This window comes from Camelus dromedarius, chromosome 32 (genome assembly GCF_036321535.1).
Source record: "Camelus dromedarius isolate mCamDro1 chromosome 32, mCamDro1.pat, whole genome shotgun sequence".
NCBI lineage: Eukaryota > Metazoa > Chordata > Mammalia > Artiodactyla > Camelidae > Camelus > Camelus dromedarius.
In genome coordinates this window covers 5,694,022-5,717,501 of record NC_087467.1, presented here as the reverse complement: position 1 = coordinate 5,717,501, position 23,480 = coordinate 5,694,022, and the positions used below count along the sequence as shown (strand labels likewise).

Below are 23,480 nucleotides of genomic sequence, written 5' to 3'. Positions count from 1 at the left end.
TCAGAACACAGGAGAGCCAGGAAGTAGGTCATAAAGGCCCCTAAGGTTTATTAATCCCTCCATTGATTCGACAAATGTAAAATATTTATGGTTCATGTATTAAAACTCTTGTGCACTTTGCTCATGGAAAACCCACTCTAGGGCTATTAACTGCCAGTTTACAAACAGTGCTGATGAGCAGCTCCCGGCTCCCCTCCCCAGAAATGTGAGAGCCCTGATTCAGTCACTGCCATTTCCCATGCTGGGAACGAAGTCTGGCACACACGTAGTCCTGGAGAACTGAGTGACGTTTAGTGATTCTGGTTTCTGTCCCCAGAGCTGACAGGTCACTGATTTAATCAGAAGGGACACCACCCCTGGGAGAGACAAGAACCTTCAGAACATAGCAGTGGGCAGAGAACCACCTGTCCCCCTCTGGTACTCTTGACAACAGCAGCCCACAAAAGACAAACTCCAGTCGAGAAGAAAAGTTTAGGTGATGTTTTTATACTGAGTAAGAAAACAGGGCGCTGGAAAGTGCATTTTAGGAAGCCGTTCCCTCCAAGTGGTTAAAATGCAAGTTTCGAAGTTTTGATGCTCGAAGGAGACGGTCCTCTGCCAGCTGAGAACTCTATTATATGGAATCCTTAATTTCCAGATGGTTCATGTATAATACACAAGTCTGTAATATACAGCCCCAGGATTTCTTCCTCCCATGCCAAATGCCATGTGACATCTGTAAACCCCTCCTTTCTTTTCAAAGCACGCCCACATCCGTTATCTCCTTTGATTCCCCCAGATGGTCCTGTGATGGGTGCTGGGAGGCAGGTAGTACCCTATTATCTTACAGAAGAGGAAACAGAGGCCCAGGTCTTGTATGAGGAAACGAGACCCACACAGAGACAGGGCTCCTGACTCGCACTCCAGTGCTGGTGCTGCCTCCTGGGCCCCTCTCCTTGCTGGTCAGGAAGGGGGGACCCTCAGGATCTCTGGAAAGAATGAATTCTCCCTCTGCCTCTCAGCCCATCATGCTTGACCTGTCTAGGGGTCCAGATGGTTCCTGTTTCTTCTGTAGACCTTCCAGATACCCCGGCCACACTGACAGCTCCCCTGCGGCTCCACACAGCCCCCCACCCCACGAACTTGTCCTGCCTCCTTCCGCTAACTGTGAGACCAGGTGGAGATGCTCCATGCTGGGTGCAGGGTTGGGGAGATGCGACCCTAAGAGAGATCCGTAGATAGGTAGATAGATTGATGGGATGAAGTTGTACAGACTGGGGGATGGGAAGGGGGCAAGTTTGGCTTCTCAAGTCTTGTTATCTCGCTTATGGGGGAGGGGGAAGGGAGACTCTCTGTCCTTCCTGAGCTGCTAAATGCTGTCACAAAAACATTTAATATGCAAATTCTAAGTGGCAATCTGGACCCAGTCGGGTTGTGCTAATTTGCACATTAATATCTGTCTCCAGGCCAGCCTCAGCTCTGGAGAGGGAGCCGGTGGGGCTGGGAATAGGGACTGGGGAGGGACGGAGCAGGCGAGGCAGGCTGGAGGGGGCCTGGAGGGGCCTTGTGGCCCAACCTGACAGAGGTGGGTCTGTAGTGGAGGACCTGGGCTGCACCTCGGCTCAGCAAATTCAGTCCATGATCAAGGCAGGACCTGGATGCTGGCCTTTCACCCCTCTGGTGCCTGAAGTTCCCTGTGCCATGTTGGAAGTCATGCAAGGAAAGGGCTGCTGAAGAAGCCTTGGCCCAGAGAGGGAGCTGGTGCTGACAACAGCAGAGTGAGGGTGGTGGAAGAAGTAAGTGGAGAGCATCACCGGACACTGGCCGGGCAGGGCGACCGCTGTCCCCCTCACAGTGACGAGCATCTTTTGGGTGGAGGAATGGCCAAGGAGCCCCTCCTGGCTTACTTGTTTCTTCCTGAACCGGGGCCCACCTTCCACACCTGGAGAGGTGGCCTCCTCTCTCTGCTTGTCCTGGAACCCCCTGCCCTCTTCAGTGGACTTGTATCCCCCATTCTGTACTCATGAGTACAGAGCCATTCATCTCAGATTTGCCGGGTCAACCTCCATCCCAAACCTTCCCTCCCTCTGTCCCTGTAGATACAGTTGTATTTGTCAGACTGTGTGTCGGACTCTTATGTTAAGAAAATAATCATCATTTCTAATGGGTTCAGCAAGGGGGGTAGTGATGTCAAGAGAAAAGTGGGAGCTGGGTGCAGGGGCCTCCCCTTACCTTAGCTGGTCCGCACCCTCAGGACAGTAGCCATCTGACCTGATGTGCCCCTTGTCTTCCAGCTCCCCAGTCTGCAACCCCCCTCCTGCTATGTTCTGATTTGATTCCTTCTCCAAACTCAGCCTTGTGCAACAAACCTTCTCGACATTCTGTCCAGAGTGCTTTTCTGTCACCTGTTGCCACCAACCAATGTTTCTCTGATTGTTCCATGTGTGAAACTTGTTTCCCTAGTTACATGGTGAACTCTCTCCTCCATGGTACCTGGCAGGGATCAGGCATGTGGCCTGGATTCAACGCACACTTATCAGTTTTCCGAAGCATTTACATCAGTTAACACCTTTCACCTTCGCTCAAGCCAAGTGTAAATGGCCAGGCCATCACTTCCAGACACTATGCTTGTAGCACTCAAGTGTGGTATTTCTTGCTGCTTCACAGGTTTAGATTTAGGGATTCACTTACTTAACCCAAATAAACTAAACTTGCAATTCTAAAGGTGGCCACCAGGTGGTGATATGTGCCTTGGTATATATCTGCTTTGCGCATATTTTCTGGAGACCATGAATTAGTGTAATTTGTCTTTCTTACTTTTCCTCAAGTTTAATTTACCTGCTCTTACACTCCAAGCATATCCATCCCTATCCCCGAAAGGGTGTCTGTTGTGGTGGGACTGACAAATAGACAAAGAGGATGACAGTATCATGGGATGTGTGTTGAAATAAACCAAGTGCAGGATGAGAAGAAGTCAGAAGGTGCAAAGGGATAGAGGTGATGACAGGGGAGGGATGAGAAGTGATGTGGCTGGTGGGAGAGTTTCCCGGAAGAAGAGTAGGAGCCGACGGGCTGGACCACTACCTCCTGGGCTAGACCATCAGCCTTGAATACCTTCCCTTCACCTGCAGGCAGCGTGGAGCACATCAAGAAAGTGGCGAGTGTTTTATGACTAGAGAAGCGGTTCTGGGGTAGAGTGGGTGAGAGCTGAGTGTGCCGGCCTCATTTGGGAGCTGAGCTGGAGCTGCAGGGTCCTGGGGAGAGATGGAGGAAGGCCGTGCAGAGATGCAGACAGGCAAGCCTGGGGAGGAGAGGGAGGACCGGACGGTCAAAGGAGGGACGGGTGAGGCAGAATCAGCATGGATAACTGAGCTGTCCTGATCTGGAGACCATGCAGATCTGGAGACATTAACCAAGAGAGAACACGTGCTTTCCCACTAATTATCCTTAGAAAAAGTCAAAATAGAACTTTTGATTGAATTAAATTAACTTGAACGTGGCGCCATTAAACAGGAGATTGGAAAGTCTTGCAAAACAAACCTATAAAGAAAAAACCACCTAGGTGCAATTCAGTCCCTTTCTCAATAATCTTTAACTGTTATGGTCCTAAATAGTTTCTCTTTTCCTAAATCGTTTCCCCTCTAGGGTTTCAAAGAAGAAACCATTGACTGCATGCCCACCCCCCTTCACTCTGCTCTCACACCTCGGGGTGTGTACAGAGTTGGGTTCGGTGAATTCTCTTTGCAATAAAAAGGTTTTATTGCCTCCGATAGACTAAGTCTGCACGCTCTTGCAGTGACCTGAAGAAGAAACCACCAGCAGAAGAAAATGAAAAACATGCCTCTCATCTGGTTCTGGGGGCTTTCTCGGCTCTCAGTTTAAGTGGTGACATCAGAGAGATGGGGTGCCCGCGGCTGCACCCGCTGCGTTCGGGGCTCCACAACCCCTGGGCCCTCACTTGGGGATGTGTGGTTATTGCTTTGAGAGTCTAGCAGCTTAGGGAGAGAGATGACCCCAAGTGTAACCAAGCAGGACCCTGCGGGGCCTTCCAGGGACAGACCCCTCCCCCATATCCTCTGCTGCATCTCCTCTCTGAAGTACCCAGATAGTAGTATCTGATGTACATTTCCTGAACTGTTTTACAGATGCTAAGACGCTGGGCAAATGGAAGAAATTAACTATTTGATGACCAGGACCCCATAGCCCCTAGACCTGGAGTCTAAGGGTTGATATTGTTAACCCCTGTGACACCACCCTGTTACCTCACCATCAACCAATCAGAGCACTGTGCACGAGCTGATTACACACCCTGCGACTCCCTCCCTCACCTGGCCTTTAAAAATGCTTTGCTGAAACCCATCGGGGAATTTGGGTATTTTAAACACGAGCTGTCCCAGACTCCCTGGTGCAATAATAAACATGCACTTTCCTTCACCACAACCCAGTGTCAGTAGATCGGCTTTACTGTGCATGGGCGAGCAGACTCAAGTTTTGGTTCAGTAACAGAAGTTCCTCTGGTCCCTGGTGCTGGGCGTTATTTGTGCCCAAGACTCTTCGGCAGAAAGCTGGGGGCCACTCCTCCTTTCTTGTCCTCCTACTAACCTCCACTTTGCCGGCAGCCAGGAGACCTGGGGCCAGCTGAGCCTGTCAGGGAAGCTGAACCCACACACCTGGACCAAGCTCTGCTCCGTCGGCCAGCAGTGGGTCAGGGGCCCTCAGAACCCGCCCCTGGGCACTGGCTGGCCTCTGCCTCTGTGGTCTGAGCCCTGGAAACCCGGAACCACAGCCAATCGACTGCTTCCTGAACCTCCCAGGCCCCCCTTGTCACCTGGAGGCTCACGCTCAATCCTGGGTGCTCAGGATCCTATAGCCTCCTGAGTGCCGGACCTAAGTCTGAACCAGATCCCAGCTGTGTCTCCATCCCAAGGGATGGATGCAGCTGCTCCTGTTAAATCTATTTGGACAGACCCAGAGACTGGTTAGAAGCCGGAGGACACTGGATTGGGCCTTTTCTGGCCTCCAGAGGCTGGTGGAAGGGCCCAGGGCTGGCCGCAGTGCTGGGTTCTTCTTGTTCCTCGGCAGCTCCCTGTGGGCTGGACCTCATTTGTGCAGCATATTATCAGCATGTTCTGCTTTCCATCCCAGCCCTGTGCTCCTTCCAGCTCTAATCCCAGTAGATCTGTCCCTGCCACCCCAAATCCCCTTGCAAGCCAAGGCCTGGGCAGGGAGCCCTGGGCAGGGAGGGGCACGGACTCCTACAGCCGAGCAGAGCCCACTCCCCAGACCCTCCTCTTTCCCATCAGATGATGACATTCTCCATCCCGCTGCGCTTGTCCCTGCTTTAATGCAACACCCCCTGGGGGTTACGGGGCGTTAGACAAGTGCTTTCCTGGGGCAGATGTTTGGAGGTGGGGACCATCTGAGGTGGGAGAGGGGGCTTTAAGGGGAAAAGGAAGGTGGGGATGAGGGGTCCACTCTTTAGCACATATGTCAGGTTTGATTTTAACGGTGCCAGAAGCTGTGCACAGAGATGGGGGTGGGGAATACCGCCCCCCTCCCGGAACGGGCCATCCGCTGGCCTCTGACCCCCTGCTCTGACTCTGCCTGCTCTGATTTTCCCTCCTCCTCCTTCCTCTCTGCTTCCTCCTCCCCCACCCTCCTCCCTGGGCTCCTCTCTTCCTCCCCTCCCTCCCCGAGTACAAGCGGTGCCCCCATGTGACCCTGCAGGTTTCCTCTCCAGCCGTCCTGTGGCCAGGCCCCTCTCCTCTGGCCAAACACACCCTTTCAAGCCTGTTGCTGGAATTCATTAGCATAACAGGCCACACCTTAGCTAGTGGAAGAGAGGGGCAGCCACTCCCTTATACGGGGGACTGGGAGGGCTTTCCAGGCCTTCTACTGGATGCCAGAGGAGCACTGCTTGGTTCCCCACCCCTCTGGTCACACCCCCTTTCCACCCCCTCCTCCCCGCACCCTCTGCTTCTGCCCCGAGCACCTTAGCACTCTCCACCCTGACCCCTCTGCTCCAGGGGACCTGCCCCAGTGCCCTGGAGGGCGGCCTCTGTTCATCAGTGAACTGGGATGTCCCTGAAGCCTGCTGTGCGCAGGCACATGCCCCCCCCCACTTTCCTGATGCTCCTTGAGGCATACTTGGCTGCCACCCCTCCACCTGGGGCAGAGTCAGCCCCTCGTGACAAGGCCTGGGGTCCTGTGTGCATGAAACAGGGTGGGAGCTGACCTCCCAAGTTCCTGATGGCCAGTTTAAAGTGAGAAGAGATATGATGGGAGAGAGGGGTCAGTCAACAAGGTTGAGAATTGGAGACACACCTGAAATGCAGGGATGGAGCCAGGTGCTCAGATGTGACAGGGACAGAAAAGGGTGCATGTGGGAGGTGGGAGGCAGGCTTCAAACCTCTCTCAAGCTGCCTGGCCCCGCTCCCTGATGGGAACCCCCACCCACAGGCGGCCAGGCAGGCAAGCTGCCGAGTGGGCAGGGCCGCAGGAATGCAGGGCCCCTCAAATTTATGGCTCGACTTTATGACAATGGAAATATTTTTTTAATTGAGGTTTGCACCACCATTACACTGCTAATTTAATTATTCCCTATATTTCATCCATCACCATCTGATCCTCAGGAAGCAAATAGCTTGTCTTCTTGACAAGAAAGCACCAAATTGATTAAAAGTGTCTGTGGGAGGGGGGCTGGGCTGTGATTTGCTCACTGTGGCTGGACCTCTGGGTACCCAGGGGAGGAGGAGGGCAGGAGGAAGTGGGGAGCGGATGACTTACTCCCCAACTCCGCTCAGTGTGGTCACCTCCCGTGAACCCATCCCCCGCAGCTGCACAGTCACATCCATACCCACGCATACACCGTCACACACAAACTCACCCGCACACACCTGCTCCGCCGTATTTACACACAGAGCCTCAAGTGCGCCAGCAAAGCACTTGGCCCCACCTACGCCCAATCTGTCCCCCGGGCCAGGCGCAGGGAATCCACGCTGGTCCCAAACACACCCCACACTTGTCAGAGTCTCACGTGGCTGCGTTGCAGAGGACACTGTCCGGAAATGGTCTGGGTCCCTCATGCTCCCTCACACTCCCTAGATCCTTCCGGGTGGGCCCATGGAGTGTTCTGGGGGTTGGGGTTCACTTTTGCACGTGATGCAGGGCTTCGAGCCTACCCTGCCCCAGGGAAGAGGAACCAGCATCTCGCCCCCAGCCAACGCCCCAGGGTACCCTCTGCCTGCCCCTCAGTGGATGCTGGGGGCACGTGTCGGTGGGTGTGGCCTTTGGGAGCCCACGGTGCCACTTATGGAGGTGCCCGGAGACGAGGGGCAGTTTCTCCACTTGATTCTTTGTCTTCTTCACCGGCCCCTGGAGCCCCGAGGATGAGCGAGCTGGCCGTCCTCCCAGCCCTGTCACTCACGCCATCTCTTGGCCATCCCAGACTTGGCTCGATTTTCTAACAGTTTGGAGCAGGCGGGTCTTCCAGCCCCACCTGGAGGACAACCCTTTCTGAAGGGGGACTTGCTGGGGTTTCTTCTCTCTTTCCCTCTGCTGGGCGTCCAGGCCTGGCTGAGTCAAGGCTGGTTGGCTGGGACAATCCTGCTGCTGGGTGAGTTGAGGGCATCTGTAGTGTGCCGGGGTCTGGGAAAGTTGCTGGGGAGCAAGGTTCAGCCAGGGGTGGGGGATGAGGCCAGAGTACGGAAGGAAGGAAGAAAGGAAGGAAGGAAGGGAGGAAGGAAGGAAGGAGTCAGAACAGAGCCCCGTGTGGGAGGGAGCTGGACGCAGACTAATGGAGAGGAGCGAGGTGGAAGTGAGGGCGGGTGGAGGGGGTGGGTGCCCGTGGGGGTACTGCCATCAGTCATTGTGAAAGCTCCAGGTGCCCGGTGCAGGCCCGGCAGACCCCTGACCCAGCCTGATCAATCCTAATGGAATGGAGCAGAGGGGCAGCCGCTGGAGGGAGCGGGCCACCGTCCTCCCTGCGGTCCCTGTCCTTGTAGCCTTGTCAGCTGTCACAGCAGCCTAGAATGCACTGGCGGCCCGCCTCAGTCATGTCTGGTCTCGTCTGGCTGGACGGGCTGCCACCAGACAGGGGACACGGGGAGAAGAGGGCAGGGAACGGACGACCTGGGGAGAGGGCCCCCAGTCATAGCCATCAGTGGCCAGAGACAAAAGCATAAGGAACAGGCAGAAAGAGAGGTTTCTGGGCAAAAGGCCCCTATACTCGAATTCACACTTGTTTCCCAAGAGGGCCGTAGGGTCAGGGACCCCGAGCTGTCCCTTAACCACCAGGACACATGGACACATTGGCAGGAAATTGTCCCTCTTTAAGGAGCAGCCGCCACACTTGTGCCTGCAGGAATTCACCCTGGAGTCCCTCTCTCTTCTCTGAAGCCCAGCAGCAGTGGCCGTCTGTCCTGCTTGCTCTGGACTGGGGTGGGGGCGGGTCCTGGCTCCCAGTCGCACTTGACAAGGCCCCGTGCACCAGCGTGGACTCTGTGTCCCAGTGGTCCTGTCTTTCAGTCTGGGCGGCCTGGAATGTTTCTGTCATGGCTGCGATCTGCTGGCCTGTCTGTCTCTCCCACCAGAACACGGCTTCCCTTGGCTATTCCTCTCGAGGCCCTGATTCCCAGCTCGGGGAGCAGAACCCAGCTGCAGCCCAATGGACACTGGCCCCGGGGGTGAGTTCTCCCCTCCTGAGCCCCTCGGGCCCTGCGCAGGGCCAGGCACACAGTCAGGGCTGGAGGAGGGCTGGTTTACTGAGTGTCCGATGAGGAGCAGAGGGAGGAGGGGACTCAGGTGGGGGCAGAGCTGAGCAGACAGACGGGGTGTGGCTGGGGGAGGGGGGAGGCTTCTCAGCTGCACCATTCTCCCTGCTGAGCCCACCCTGAGAGCCCAGATCCAGGGCACAACTGGTCCCAGGGCGGCTTTTAGTGTGTGGCGCCGACAGCGGGAGGAGTGAGTGATGCTGCCTGCAACTGGGTCACAGGAACCGAATTCGGAGGACCCTGGGGGCTGGGGGCCTCTCTGCTCCCCTTCAACAAGGATTACTTCTGTGATGATGCTCGGGCTGCACGTGCTCCTCTCTGCTCCTCACTGCGACGGGGAGAGCAGAAGAGAAAAAGGTTTTCCCTAAGAACACGCTGGGAGCTGAGTCCATGGGGGCTCCATCACCAGACAGGACGGAGACCCACATTGCCTGCCCGGCCACAGCTGGGACACATAAGAAAGTGCTTAGAGCGCCTCCCTCCACCATCCTCATTTGAACTCCTGGGTTTGCACTTGGCTATGTTTTGCATACGGGGTGACCACTGGACGTGCTGCTGAAATGCTCCTGTTCACGGGCACAGCCTGTGAGAGACACAGTGGAGCTCGGTGCGCGTCCTGTTGAATCTGGCCCCTAAGAACCCAGCTGAGCTGAGCGAAGAGAGGGGAGCCCACTGCAAGCTGGAGTCTGCCTTCCTTAAAACAGTAGGCTGTTTCCTGCATTTGGAAAATTCCTCTGTGCTCACAGGCAGATGAGATGTTGCCCCGGGCTGCCTGGCTGCTCTCCCGAGTGGGCCATTTCCCAGGAATTCCTGGTCCCCAAAGCACCAGACCTGAATATGCAAGAACTCATCCTGCAATTCATAAGCTCAGACCCATCTTGTCTGTTAAATTGAAACATGCGTGTACACACAGACACATACATAGACACACACACACACTGCATCTTCTGCTCTCGGAGGGCCAGGGTCTCTGTTTTGGTACTTCCTGAAGAAGGTGATCCTTGAAGGAAAGAGTGGATTCAGAGGGGTGAGGAAGAGGGAGGAGGCAGAAGAGAAGCAGCCTGCTGTGCTGCTGAGCCTGTTTCGGGGGGCTCTTCACGTCTCAGCCCAAAGTTGCCTCAGAGGGGATCCCCTGGCACTCCAGCTCGGACTGTCCCTTCCCTCTCTGCCCCATCACCTGCTTCATTCTTTGTAGTGATATTAAGAGGTGGGCTTTGGGGAGGTAATCAGGTTTCAATGTGGTCCTGATGGAGGGGCTGTCGTGATGGGATTAGTGCCCTTATAACAAGAGACACCAGAAAGCTTGATTTTCTCTCTGTCATTTGAGGGCACAGTGAGAAGATGGTCATCTGCAACCCAGGAAAAGAGCCCTCACCAGGCAACCAACCCTGCCAGCATCTTGATCTTGGCCTCAGCCTCTTGAACTGTGAACGATAACTTTCTGTTGTTACAGCCACCTGGTCTGTGGTATTTTGTTACACAGCTTGAGCTAACTGATACAGGCTCTATGTGTTGAATGAACACCTGGATTGGGGGAACAGAACAGAGACTTGGGGAAGAGCTCTGTTCCTCTCAGGAAGACCCTAGTGTCCTACTACCTCCTGGTCAAGGGGTGACCAACTTAGCCTGGCAGCTAGCAGGGAAAGCCCGCCCTAGGCCACAGACTTCCTGATGGATGTGCCTGGGACTCACTCAAAGCCACTCAGAATGGTGGAAATCTGAGATGGTATAAATGTTACCGTCTTTGCTTTCCAGGGATTATCAGGCTTGCCAAGAATTCACCAAAAAAATCCCTTTGGAGAATCAGCTCTCTCCTTGCTTTCATGAGAATCTGACACTAAATCACCTTTGGGGGTCAAACTTTCTCCATCAGGAGGGGCTGTTCAGCCAGATATGGACAGAGTGGCTGGGATCTGCAGGAACCAGCACTCTTGGCACCCAGACCCAGGTCAGTGTGGGCAAGACTGGACTTGGGCTGCCAGGGGTAGCAGGGGAACATGCTGCCCGTGGAGGGAGGGCTTTGCCAGCAGCCTGGGGTTCTACAGTCCCTGAGGCACTGGTCTGGGGACTCGTCCAGGAGAGGCATGTGGGGTTGGGGTGGGGAGGTAGAAGGTTTTCTGCCAGAGGCTGGTTTTTGCAGTTGAGCCTAGGAAGGGGGGTTGCAGATTCCATCACCTCTTAACCAGCAACTCCCCACCCCAGCCTTGGCATCCTCTGAAGGTGAGTGGCACACTGGGGAGCCACACATGCTGAGCACAGATAAAATTAGTAAGTGATATTCCTTTATGTGTGTGTGTGTGGTTTTTTTTTTTTTTTCTTTTCCCAACAACACTAACATTTGCGACGGCAAAGGCCAAGGGAAGAAGAAAGGCACAAACACCCCACCTCCTCAGAGCGCAGCGCCAGCAGCCGGCTCTGGGATTTGCATGACAAAAGCACTCGACAAACAACAACAAATTGCCAGCTTGTCGGAGGCCGCGGGGCGCTCGCGACAACTGGCGCGCTCTCCGGGCAGCGATCGGCTCCCGGTCCCGCAGAAGGGGCCCGCGACAGATGCTCAGGACCCGGGGCCGGCCGGCCGCGATGCCAGCGGAGCCGCGACCGCGGCCCCAGCGCGCTGCGCAACCGCCGCCGCCTGCTCAGGCCCAGGCGCAAGGGCTGGGGCGGCGGAGGGCGCGGGCAGAGAGCTGGGGAGGGGGTTCGAGGGCAGCCAGGAGGGGCGGAGAAGGATGGGCGGGTGGGGGGGGGGGTGCCGATCGGATCGGGCCGCGCTTCTCTGGTTCACAGGCCGTCGCCTGCCCCTAGACCTGGCCTGCGCTTTGGGGCATTTGCCCCAGGCAGGCTGTGGGAGGGGGTCCCAGACGACAACCCGCCCTCGGCCCAGCGTCTCCGCCAGTGGACAGCCCGGGTCCCCCTTCTTGCCGGGTGTCCAGCCCTAAAGCTGGGCTGGGAGGGGAGAGCGGATTGGCCCCTCCTTGTGGCTGCCTGGCTCCCCCCACGTGAGGCCCAGGCAGATGGCTAGCCAGGGCTAAATTGATTCATAATGATTTGTGTCTCTCCCCTGCCCGGAACGGGTAACTTTTCATTAGGGACACAGATGTCTTAATACTGCTATGCCAGTGTCCTCCCGAAGCAGCCCCAGCATCCATGCCACCCCATGGCAGACAGAGGTGGGGGTGCGCAGGGGTGACCGGATGGGAGGCCTGGAGAGCCCTCGGGAAGGGTGCTGGCCCAGCAAGGTTGCTACCTCCAGGCCACTAAATGTGTGTGGCCCACTCCCTCACAGTGGAGTCCTGCCCGCCCCTGCTCCAGCCACTGGGGCCACCTCCTACCTCTGGGCTGTATGCGTGCTCAGCCTTACTGCCTCTCCTGCAGCCCCTCTGGTGGCCCCTCTCTTCTTCCCAGCCTCCCTGCCATTCCCATGGTATGATCCTAAGTGAGCTTCACCCCACTTCCAGGCCCTCTGCTCCTGCTCCCAGATAATCCCCAAACTCCAGACCCCCAAGTCCACCCAGATGAGTGTGCTTCCGTAATGGAAAGTGGCACTCCAGCCCCACGGCCACGGGGGTTACCACAGCTGCCTGGTCTCGCCCACTATTTCCCTGTCTAAATAGACCCACACCAGGTCACCTCCCCTACAAAATGTCCACTCACTTCCCAGCAGAGCTGAGTCGCAGGGGGAGGACGGAGATCACTCTCGTGGTGGCTTCTCTGTATCTGCGCCCCACACTTGGTGCATACTAGGTGCTCATGGAGGTGTGTAGACAGAATGAGTGGCAGCGTCTTGGTTTCTTCACTAGCTATTGATCATTTTGGGATTAGGAGCCCCTCTCCAAGCTCCCCTTGTAAAAGCATCAAGCCCCCTGAGAGGTTGGTCAGGGAGGTGGGAACACTAGGGTCCCCATCCCCAGGTGTGACTGTGTCACCTGGAGGTTTCCAGCCCAGGGGGAGGACTCCTTCAGCTGTTGGGGGTCCTGAAGGCCAGTCCAAGCCTTTCTCGGTTGGTGGGGACCAGCTCTGCCTGCGGAGGCGTGAAGACACCAGGTAGCACACTAACAGTACCAGACCCAGTTCTGATGCACCTGCCTACCTGCTCCCACCAGAGGAGACAGAAGCAGGCATCTGGGCGCTCTGCCTTCCATGATCCCCACAGCCCCTGGTGCCAGCCTGGGAGCCAAGCCATAGCCCCAGCCAGAATTCTGCTCTCCTGCTGTCCTACCACCTCAGGGACACTGCAATTGCCTCTCACTCTGCCCAGGCATCTTTGCCCATCACAATTCCACCTGCTACCTCTCTCAGTTCTCATCTGTCGTGGTAAACCCAACCCACAGTTCCAGGCCAGGTCATGGACCCTGTCTTATTTGTGAGGGTGACTTCTTTCTCTCCATCCAGACCATGAACACAAGACCTCTGGCTTCATACATTTCCTCGGGGATCCAGCAGAGGTACACTTGCGTGCACTTGCGGGATGCCTCCTGTGAGGCTGGAAGCTCCTCTGCTCCCCTCCCCTCGCCCCCACCCCACACACCCTGACTCCTGGCCTCAGATTCCCTTGAGCGGCTGCATCGTGCAGCCCTCCAGCAGGTGCTGCCAGGCTCCAAGAACGTGTGGTTATAAGATGGGAACCCAGCTTCTTGTCCTAGCTGTGCCCTTTTCCCATCTGTAAATTTTGACTGCTGAGAACATGCCTCAAGATGGTAGGTGGGATTAGGCTCTGAAGAGGATTAGAAACAGACAAACATAAACAAGGGTGAGTCATGTCTCAAGGGCGGGGGAGCGAGCAGTGGGGAGGGCAAGGAGCTTGCAGGGCTCACTGCTGTGGTCCCTGCATTGAGCTCAGCTTGGTAGGTGCTTAGCAAACCCTGATGGAGGGAACGCACTGGCCTGTCCTGCACTGCCCTTGTGAGAGACGGCAGGGAGGAGGCTGGTGGCTGGAGAGAGCGAGGGTCACTTGGGGGCCGTGGTTGGGGTCAGACTGGGCCAGGGGAATTGGGTTCTTTCCCTGCTCCTTGTGGGTTGTGATCCTGTGACTTCAGTGTCACCGACAACATGGCCAAACCACCAAGTGTTCCTTGCAGACAGCCCTCCCGGAGGAAGCCAAGAACACATCCTTTCCTCCTCTCCGGGCATCTCCCAGGCACACTCTCCCTGCTCATGTCTTTTGTTTTTCTTAATTAAAGTAGCAAGAGCCAGGATTCCGTCCCAGAAGGCGTGGCCTCGCGTCTAGATGTCTTCATTTGGGCTGTGCCATTGTTGTGCCCGCCTGCACTGGCAGCCGGACGCCGGGGCTCACGGGACCCCGTGGGGAGGTGAGTGTGGGCGCTGTGACCCACTGCGGCTCAGCCCATGTGCCTCCCCACTGCCCCCGTCACTGTCACTCCTAGCTTCCCACAAACCCTCACCCCTCCCAAACCTCACAGGGCCTCCGATCTCCCCTCTGCGACGACGTGGAGCAACCATTCAGTGCTGGATGCTTGGCTGTGGTCCTCGACTTTCCTAGCTCCCTTAGTGCCTGCTCACTCAGCCCCTCACCTCTCCATTCAAGGAGTCCGAGTTGCATTCATTCACAGGGAGTCTTGGTGGACCTTTCAGTCCTTCAGGGAGATTTGCAGGGCCCTGTGGTGTGCCTGGTGCTGGGCTGGATAAAGCATGGTCCCTGCCCTCCGGGAGTTTCCAGTCTAAACTGGGCAGGGGCAGGAGCGACTGAGTAGCTCAGGGAGGGCCTCCTGCCTTCTTTAGGTGGACGGCAGGCTCAGCTGGGATGGGGCTGAGTTGGGACTGGATCCCAGGTCTGTCTCTGAGCCCCGTGCCTCCTAGGAATCCTGTGCCCTGACCCGGGGGTGAGGAGGGCAGGGGAACCTCAGTGTGTTTTGTTCTGACACAAGGTCGCTCTGGTCTTTCAAGCAGGGGCTTCTCCAGCCCTCTGTCCTGATTGATTATGGGCTGCGTCCTCCCTCCTGTCCCTCCCCGCCCAGGCCTGGGCTGGGCAGCAGGGCTGTAAAGGGGCCCTGGGCCCATCCAGAGTATGGCAGGTGCTTCAGGGAGGACGAGTGTGCCAGGTGAGGGACGGGAGCTGCCAGCCCCGGCTGCTGGGAGGCAGGGAGAGCTTTTACGGCCCAGGAGGTCTGCCTCTCCTTCCCTTTTAATAATAGTCCAGCCAATTACTTCCTCCTCTAAAGTTCTGGAGTTTGGAGGTCAGAAGGGAGAGGGGGCCGGGGAACATAAGCCAAAGCAGCCGGGATGACAGTGAAACTCCTGTCCTGGGTGGAAGGGCCGGTGCCTCCCGAGATGTTCTATTCCTGGGGATGATTTCTGCTGAGGAGGCATCCTCCGTGCACGGCTGTGGCCCCACGCGCATCGCTGCTCCCTGGCCTGACTCTGGACTGTGAGGGGCCGAGGGGAGCACACCTGCTTTCATCCTGAGGAAGCAGCTAGCCCAGGATCCGTGGGAGGAGGCTCTCCGCTGTGGTCCAGGAGTGGGGCGGCTGGCTCCCCAAGAGCTGTGGCAGCTCCCTCCCTCTCCCCTCCTCCCAAGGATGGGTAGGCTGAGGGGGAGGGAGCAACACCATCAAAGACACTGCCTAGAGTCCCTGGCCTTTGTCTCCAAGATGTGGGGACTCACGGAGAGGTGGGCTTGGCAGTCACCCAGTTGCCACCATGAGCTGGGCCACTTTGGGCAGGTCCCTTCTCCTGCCAAGCCCCATGCCCTTCAAGTCTGCAACAGGGTGACCACCTCCCCCCAGGGGGCCGAGAGGTCTAATGGCGCCCCAGATTTGCACACACCCTGCAGACGGCCCTCCTGTCACACAGGTGCCCTCGTCACAGTATGGCATCCCCCTGCAGTACGCCTGCTCCTCCTCCCACTCTAGGAGACCCTCTTTCTGGTCGGCATCTACGGGGCCCCCCTTCTATGCCAGGCACTGTGCCAGATGCCAAGACACCCGAGCTGATTCACAAACAGGAGAATAGATCACAGTCATTTCTCATTCAGAAATCCATCTCAAGCATGATGCGGACATGCTGAGGGCACTTTTTACTAACAGCTGGACCACCATTGGTCCAGGAACACAGGGCGCCCAAGACCCACCGGTCATTGTCTGCTGGCCCGGGGTTGGAGTGTAACAGAGCCGCACATGGAGCCCTCGTTCTTCTCGAGCCTTCCTAGGTGCATGACCCTGTCCCAGACCAGGAGGCGGGGCGCACAAGTGCTTCATCCAGGTAGCCGCTGAGAATACTGTTGTCCTGACTCCTGAACACACCTGCCCATCTAACTAGCCATGTGACCTTGGGCAAACCAGTTCAGAGCCCTTAGCTTCAATCTCCCCAGGCACATCCTCCCTGGGGTCTGCTCTGGCTCCAACATTCCCTGATGCGCTGTTTCCCACCCATGCGTGAGTCTCACGGATTTAGGCTGGTGGGGGGCAGAGACACCAAGAGAAGAACAAACACCAGAAGCAGACCAGGACAGGCGGTTCATTTCCTGGGTCAGCTTGGCTAGGCTCTCACACCCAGTTAGCCAACCAAACCCTAAGCCAGGTGTCGTTGTGATGAGATTTTGAAGATGTGGGTAACATCTACACAGACAGACTTTTAAGTAAAGGAGATTATTCGCCATTATGTAGGTGGGCCTCATCCAAGCAGTTGAAGGGCCTTAAAAGCAAGCAGAGGTTTGCCAGAGGACAAAGAAATTCTGCCTCAAGACAGCAGTGGTAGTTCCTACCTGAGAGTTTCTGTCTGCTGGCCTGCCCTGTGGATTTCAGACTTACCAGTGCCCTCATGATCACGTGAGCCAATCCCTTGAAATAATTTTTTATTATCTATTATTACATATTATGTATATGTATGTGTGTATATACACCTTTAATGTATATTAACATAGATTGCACTTGTGTGTGTGTGTGTGTGTGTATCTCCTATCGGTTCTGTTTCTCTAGAGAACTCTGACTGATCACCTCGGCTCAAGAACACTTGAGAGAAATGTGTTTGTTACTTTCACGTTCTTTCAGCAAATACCAAGAAACCCATCAGGCAGCCGACTTCAGTCATGGAGACTCATTTGCCCTTGGGCACATCCATTGGTCTTAAATACGTTCTCTTCTTCACCAAGCCACCCAGGTCAGACTTGGAGTTCTGGGTCCACTCTCTCCACCCAGATTCCTAGAGGCAACCTGGGGTCCATGATCCCAGACCCCGAGTGCATAAGGTTCACTGGGCTATATAAATATATATTTAAAAATTTGACTGATATCTATTTTACTGGTCTGAGCAGATGATGTTCTTTGTTTATGACAGAAATTAGGCCAAATCCAACTTTTCCACAGATGGAGAAGCCTGAATTATTTATCGGAGGATCATGAATTTGGTTCTGGCAAATGGCAGGACCGAGGGCGGTGGATCTGCGTTTCATTGTTGGAACAGCTTGATCCCAGCAGGTCCTGGGCAGTCCTGACGCAGTGCTGGCTCCCGGCGGGGGCCGGTGGTGGGGACCCTTCCGCGGCTGTTTCTGCTGGACTCCATCCGTGGTTCCCTGGAGGAGGCCCTGACGAGGGCTTTGACCAGCCACCGGGATGCTCGGGTTTCTGGGGGCCCAGCAGGTGGGCCCAGGTGGGTCTTCTTCAGTAAGAAGAGAAAGTGATGGAAATGGAGAAGATGGTCACTGCGACTTCCTTTCTTCCAACAGGCCATTCTTTCCTTTAAAACGGAACCCTTTGTGTGGGGGCTGCGTCCGGCCGCTCAGCCAGTACATACTGTGCAAAGGCCTGGTCCCCGGCTCCTGTCGGGGATAACAGCCTCGTGTGAGAGAGTGGGCTGTGTGTTGTTGGGGAAGGCCGCAGAAAAGCACCTTTCTGTGTGACCTGGGCCACCTTAGGAACTCACACTAACTCATGTTGACCGTGCGCTGATCACGGGTCAAGTGCTGCCCAGGCATTAATGTATTTAGTCCTCAGAACAGCCCTATGGGCCAGCTGCATACACAGTGTGGACAGGGAAGGTCAGTGAGCCACAGGGCCCCAGATCCTGATCCCATCTGACACGGATCTGGGGGTTCCCTGGCACCAGCCACAAGCCAGAAAGTCTCCAGCCTTTAAGGTGCTTGTAGTGGATTGGGCAAGATAGAAGAGGAAAAAATCCAGCACCCTTCCTACCCGACCGCACTCACTCTGGGCTGACTCCCACCTCCCTGCGCTGCAGGCTTTTACCCAGCTCAGTAAAGAGACGAGAACCTTGTGATTCAAGCCCCGAGTTGCCTTGACCAGGGGCATGTGTTGATCTGTCAGGAGGTGGAGCCAGACCCCAGGTCTTCTAGCCTGTCCGGGAATGTCCCTCCCTGGCCATGCCCTGGCCTTAAAACCTCACCATGAGTATCCCACCAGTTTGCTGGTGACCTGGGACAAACCATTGCCCCTCTCTGGGCCTCAGGCTCCCCCATTCGGTCCCTGGGCATCTGGACTCCTTGTCTCTGGGCTTCCTTCCATTTTCATTTGCAGGGCACCTGGAGGGGACTAGCCCCTTCTCACAATTCAGTGGGAATGAGCAAGGAGGCTGCCGAGTTGAGTCTTCTTTTTTAAAATTAACTTATTTTAGAACTTTTATTTAAATTTTGTTGTAGAGGAGGTCATTAAGTTTGTTTATTTTATTTCATGTTTTTAAATGGAGGTAGTGGGGATTGAACCCAGGACCTAGCGCATGCTAAGCACGTACTCTACCAACAAGCTGTACCCTCCCTACTCTGAGTCTTTAAGTGTTTGGTTGGAACCATTTTAATTTGCATTCAAGTTTGATTACATTCTGTCCTTAAGGGTGCGCACGTGGGAGAAGAGGCATTTGGGCCCCCCCGGATGCTCATTCCTGCTTCTAAACGCTCCTTCCCCTGCTTGGGACGGATGCCTGACTCCCCACCTCCGGCGACCCACACACTTCAGGCCCCGTCGTTGTGCTGCCCCTTCCCTGGCCCCTCCTGCCCCGAGGTGTCCCTGATCCTTGTCTCCTTGTGGCCTAAGTGGGGAGGTGGGGAGCTCCCTTCTCCATCCTTGTAGGTTAGAAGTGGCAGATGGCGTGGGGTATGGGACAGGGTGAGGGCAGAAGCTCTTTGTCATTTTTCATTTCGGCAAAGAGCCAGGGTCTGGGTGGGGAGGAAAGACAATAAATAAGTAAAAAGTACTAAATAAGTAAATCGAAGCTCAAGGCAAAGGGAAAACAAAGGGAACTTCTAAAATTCAGAATGGTCTTCCTTCCTCCCCCGTCATCCTCCATGCACCCTTCATTCTGCCCTGGGGACGGTGACACTGCTTCTTCTCCTCTGGGCAGCCTTGTGTCCTTCTACCACCTACCAAGTTCAAGGTCCCTTTCAGGCCTAGTTCAAGTGCCCCCTCCTCCACGAAGTCCTCCTGGGCTCCTGCCCCAATCCCAACCTTGTCCCGACCTTCCTGCCCTCCACACCCGCGCAGGCTCCCACACCACTCCGGTCCTGTGGGATGGTGGCTTCCTCACTGGGCAGGCTTGCCAGCTCTGGGGAGGGGGGCAGGGGGGTCCCCAGGAGGGGAAGGAGGAGGGTAGAGAAAGATGCTCTGAGACAGCCAGAGGGGCCGAGACAGCCAGCAGCGCTTATTGGACTAAACACAGTCCCGGGACAGCAAGTGATTTGGGCCTGAGTCAGCAAGTTTCACCCATAATTTCTTAAGCATCTGTCAGGCCACTGCCTCCCCGCCCCCCCGCGCCTTGAGAGGAGCAGCAGCTTTTAAGGGAGCTAGAGAGAAAGCCGCACTTAGCAAATGAGGGGAAGGCTTAAAAATACCACAAGGAGTCACCCTCCAGGAAGGCGAGGCCACCCCCTCTCCTGCTGCTCCCCACACCCCTCCCCCAGCCCGGCAAGGCCCAGGAGAAGGGCTGGGCACACATGGCTGGGGTGGCGGGACGGGTAACAGTGTGTGCACGTGACACCGGGTGACACGGGGACGATGGGGGTGGTGTGCAGCTGGGATGGCCTGTATTCCTGTGCAGGTGAGTGACCATGCAGTGACCAGGCCTGGCCCTGCCTGTGCCTGAGTGTGTGCGGCCCTGCAGATGTGGGGCTGAGAGGTGGGGCCTGTGACAGGATGTGACATCGCAAGTGGAGGTGACTTCACAGGTAGAGGTGACTTCACAGGTAGAGGTGACAGATGCTACCCTGTGTGTTCCCACCTGGCAGAGGGGTGGCACCGGACAGACGCCTGAGTGACAGACGTCAGCATTTCCATAAGACAGATTCAAATGATGTGTGATGGCTTCTGTGTGAGACAGAGAGACAGACAGACATCATGGCAGGGACAGTAGCACTTGGACCTTCTGGGTCTTGAGAAACAGGCCATCATCCCCTCCTCTGAGACGGTCTTGGCTACAGACGCACCCAGATTTGGCCCCAGTTCTCCCTCTTGTTCCCAGAGGCCACTGCCCCACTGCAGCTCTCAGTGCCAGTGGCTGGCCCTGCCTTGGCCTTGACCCCGCAGAGAGGCCGTCTGTCCAGGAGACAGCACCCTTAGCAGCCAGGGTGGTTCAGACCAGCATCTTCCCCCCGAGTGGGATCTTGGCCCCCGTCCACTCATTCTTTATTCCCTCCCAGGGCCTGGTTAGGCCTCCACGAGCCTCCTCTCACTCCCAGTCCAGTCCCGCAAGCAGGCATCATCAGCCGTTTTCACAGACAAGACAGTGACAACTCCACTTGGAGAGGCCAAGGCACGGGCCTGGGGCAGCCATGCAGACCCGCCACCCTGCTGCCCACCCCATGGCCAGTTCACTACCCAAGGGGAAGCAGAGGGTCCCAGCCACGTGCTGGGAGACTTCTCTGCTCTCCAGACTTCACCCCACAGAGGAGGACGCGCCCTTTCCCCAATGACTGTCCCAGGGTTCCTTTGAACAGGGCACCTCTCTGGAGTTAAGTTTTGATTTTCAGATTATTAACTTGCTGCCAAAGAGGCTGTTTGCAGTCTAGGGAGGGGAGACAGGGAAGGGAGCTTGGAAGGCAGGGGTCCAGGGGGAATGTGCACATCTGGGTGCCCAGGAGCCGCGCGCCCTCCCACACCTGGGTCGTGCTGGTGCTTGGACACCATCCAGCCCTCTCACCCTGCACCCTCTGGCTCTCGGGGAGCTGGGCTCACAGAGGACTTTGGGGTGTTCTGGGAAGGCCCAGAGAACCAGGATGGAGGGTGTGTACCTTGCAGCCAAGGCCAATGGGGAGGCCTTAACGGTGTGATCGGAGGCACCTGGAAAGCCCCTGCCGGCCCAGTATCTCCCTGGTGAGTCTGCCTTGGTGACTGACGCAGCGCCGTTAGCACTGAATTTTGGGGTTAAGCATTGCCTGTCCCTTGCACCATGCTTTTCCTTGCTGCAGCATTTTATTCACTGTGCTCTAACCTCTCAGCTATCTTTTCTATTTGTCCCACCAAACAAACCTTCCTTGTCCAGATCTCCAGCCCCTGCACCCAGCCCTTTGGCCCATGGGGATGGCTCGCCATGCTGGGCTGGCTGGGCCAGTAGCTGAAGGCAGGGCTCACACCTCCCCAGGGTCCTTTTCTTTATCTCCCTGGTTCCTCCAGCTGTCCCTCCTAGGACTTGTTTTCCAGATACTTCCTCCACCTCACCACCCGGTCGTTTTCACTAACTGATCGTCTAGTTATTTTAGTGTTGTCTGGAGGCCCCACAGGACTGGGCCTCCCAGTAACAGGGAGGGGGGAGTCTGTGGCCTGTTCCATGGAGATGATCGTCCCCGCAGCACCCCCTTCGTGGGCTCAGATCTCTGCACACAGGCCTGCCCAGCCTCAGGACCAACCTTCCCCTTCTGCACAGGCCCCATCCTTTCCGTGTGGCAGGCAGATCACCCCCTGCCTCCACCCTGCCCAGGACGGGGGCTCTGTCCTGGGGTGAGCAGACCCAGAAGGCTCTGAGAATTAGGGTAGAGGTGTGTCTTTCTTACCAGCAAGGCCAATGAGGCCCCGCTCTGTGTTCCAAAATGCAGAATGAGCCTTTCTTTAAATCCATTGTTTATTTCATCTATGAAACCGGGTTGAGAGCGTAACACTGGCTGGGCAGGTGGGCGGTGGTGGTGGGGTCCTAAGATTGCTTCTGGTTTTCAGAGCTGGTGGCTGTGTCCCCTCCTCTGGAAAGAGGAACCTCTCTCTCTACCTGTTGAGGGCGGAGTGCCTGTGTGAGGAGGCAGTGTAAGCCGAGCCCCACCTTCCTGGACCCGCATCCATCCCTCTCCTTCCCTTCACAAATCATTTCCATCACTTTAGGCCAGGAGTGGGGTTGGAGGGGGGACTGGTCTGGCCCCCCTCCAGCCAGGACTGGAAAAATCCTTCACGCACCTAACATATATTTTAAAATAACTTGCACGCAGAACACCCCCATGCTCCCATTTCTTCGTCTCAGATCTGATTATCTGCAGCGCGCGCTCTCTCTCTCTTTTTTAATAAAAAATTGCTATAAATCTTTTTGTCACAGGAGATATAAGACGCAGGTTTGCTGGAGAAACTGCCTTGCTGAGTTGTTTTGTAGGTGGTTTGGTGCCCTGCTCTGTTTTTTGGGTTTTTTTTTTTTTTTTTTCCAACTCCCCTACAGCTCAAGCTGAATTTCAAAGAAGAGAGCGTAAAGGAGAGATGTCCCTGGCTGGCACTCAAGGAGGGAAGTTAGCAGGTCTGACAATGCCCTTCCCTTCTCTAACCCAGGACTCCCATGGAAGATTCCACCACCCCCAGACTGGATTTGGTCAGTAGGACCAAGCCCACATGACAGAGCTCACTGAAAACACCCATTCCGCTTAGAAAGAATCCTTTGCCTCCCAGACACATCCCTATCTTCCATCCTAGGCTGACCGTCATGTGCTGTGGGCCTCTGGGAATGGGGGGGGGATGGGATGCTGGACATCAGGGAGCAGGGAGATGGCCTGGTCCATGGAGCCACCGAAGACCTGCATCACAAAGAATCCACAGCTTGGACCACTTGAAAGGTAGCTGTTTGCTGGGAAATTGTCCCAGTACACCTGACCCGTTTGTTACCCAGGCCACAAAACAGGTTAAAAGGAGAGATTGTTCCCTCAAATGCTCCACTGGGGGTCCGGGCTGAGAAAAAGGCAAACCCAGCTCTGCTGCCGGAGGAATATGGCCCTTGGAGCACAGGGCCCTCCAGGCCTTGTGCTCAGCAGGTGCTCAGCCGGCTGGAGAGGGGAGGTGTAAGATGTGTCTCTGGAAGAGAGGCCAGGAAAGGTGTTATTGGAGGTGGGGGGAGGAAGGGGGTGAACCGGGGAGGGATGGTGGACGTGCCTGGGGGGCGGTGAAAGAGACCAGTCTGAACAGAATGAACATCCGGAAAGCGGCTGCGGGTCCACTTAGCGGCTCATTCGTCCACACAGAGTGGATCCTCAGGCCTCGTATGGCTACACCTTCGGGAAGGCGCACGGCTGAAGGAGAAGGACACAAAACTGAGGCTGGGGTAGGTCTGCCACTCGCTGCTCTTTGGACCAGGCTGGTTTCCTTGCATCTCTGTGCCTCAGTCTCCTCACCGGCACCATGGGGATGATGGTACTGTCTTCACAGCCTCTATGGGGATCAGAGGCACCTGGGAAGCCACCCCAGGAACCCAAAGCTGGACACACGGGGACTCTCAGCAGTTGTGCCCGCCACCAGCATCACTCCAGGGAGGGCGCTGCAGGGCGTTTGCCCTAGGCCCCTCCAGGCCCTCTTTACGACAAGGCAGGTT

The 23,480-nt window shown here is 56.1% G+C and overlaps 1 protein-coding gene across 50 annotated transcripts in view; it reads right to left on the bottom strand.

The window, feature by feature from the left end:
* The window catches only part of CELF4 (CUGBP Elav-like family member 4), a 287,892-nt gene that overhangs the window by 117,082 nt on the left and 147,330 nt on the right, over positions 1-23,480 (bottom strand). The gene's annotated exons all lie outside the window — the stretch shown is intronic.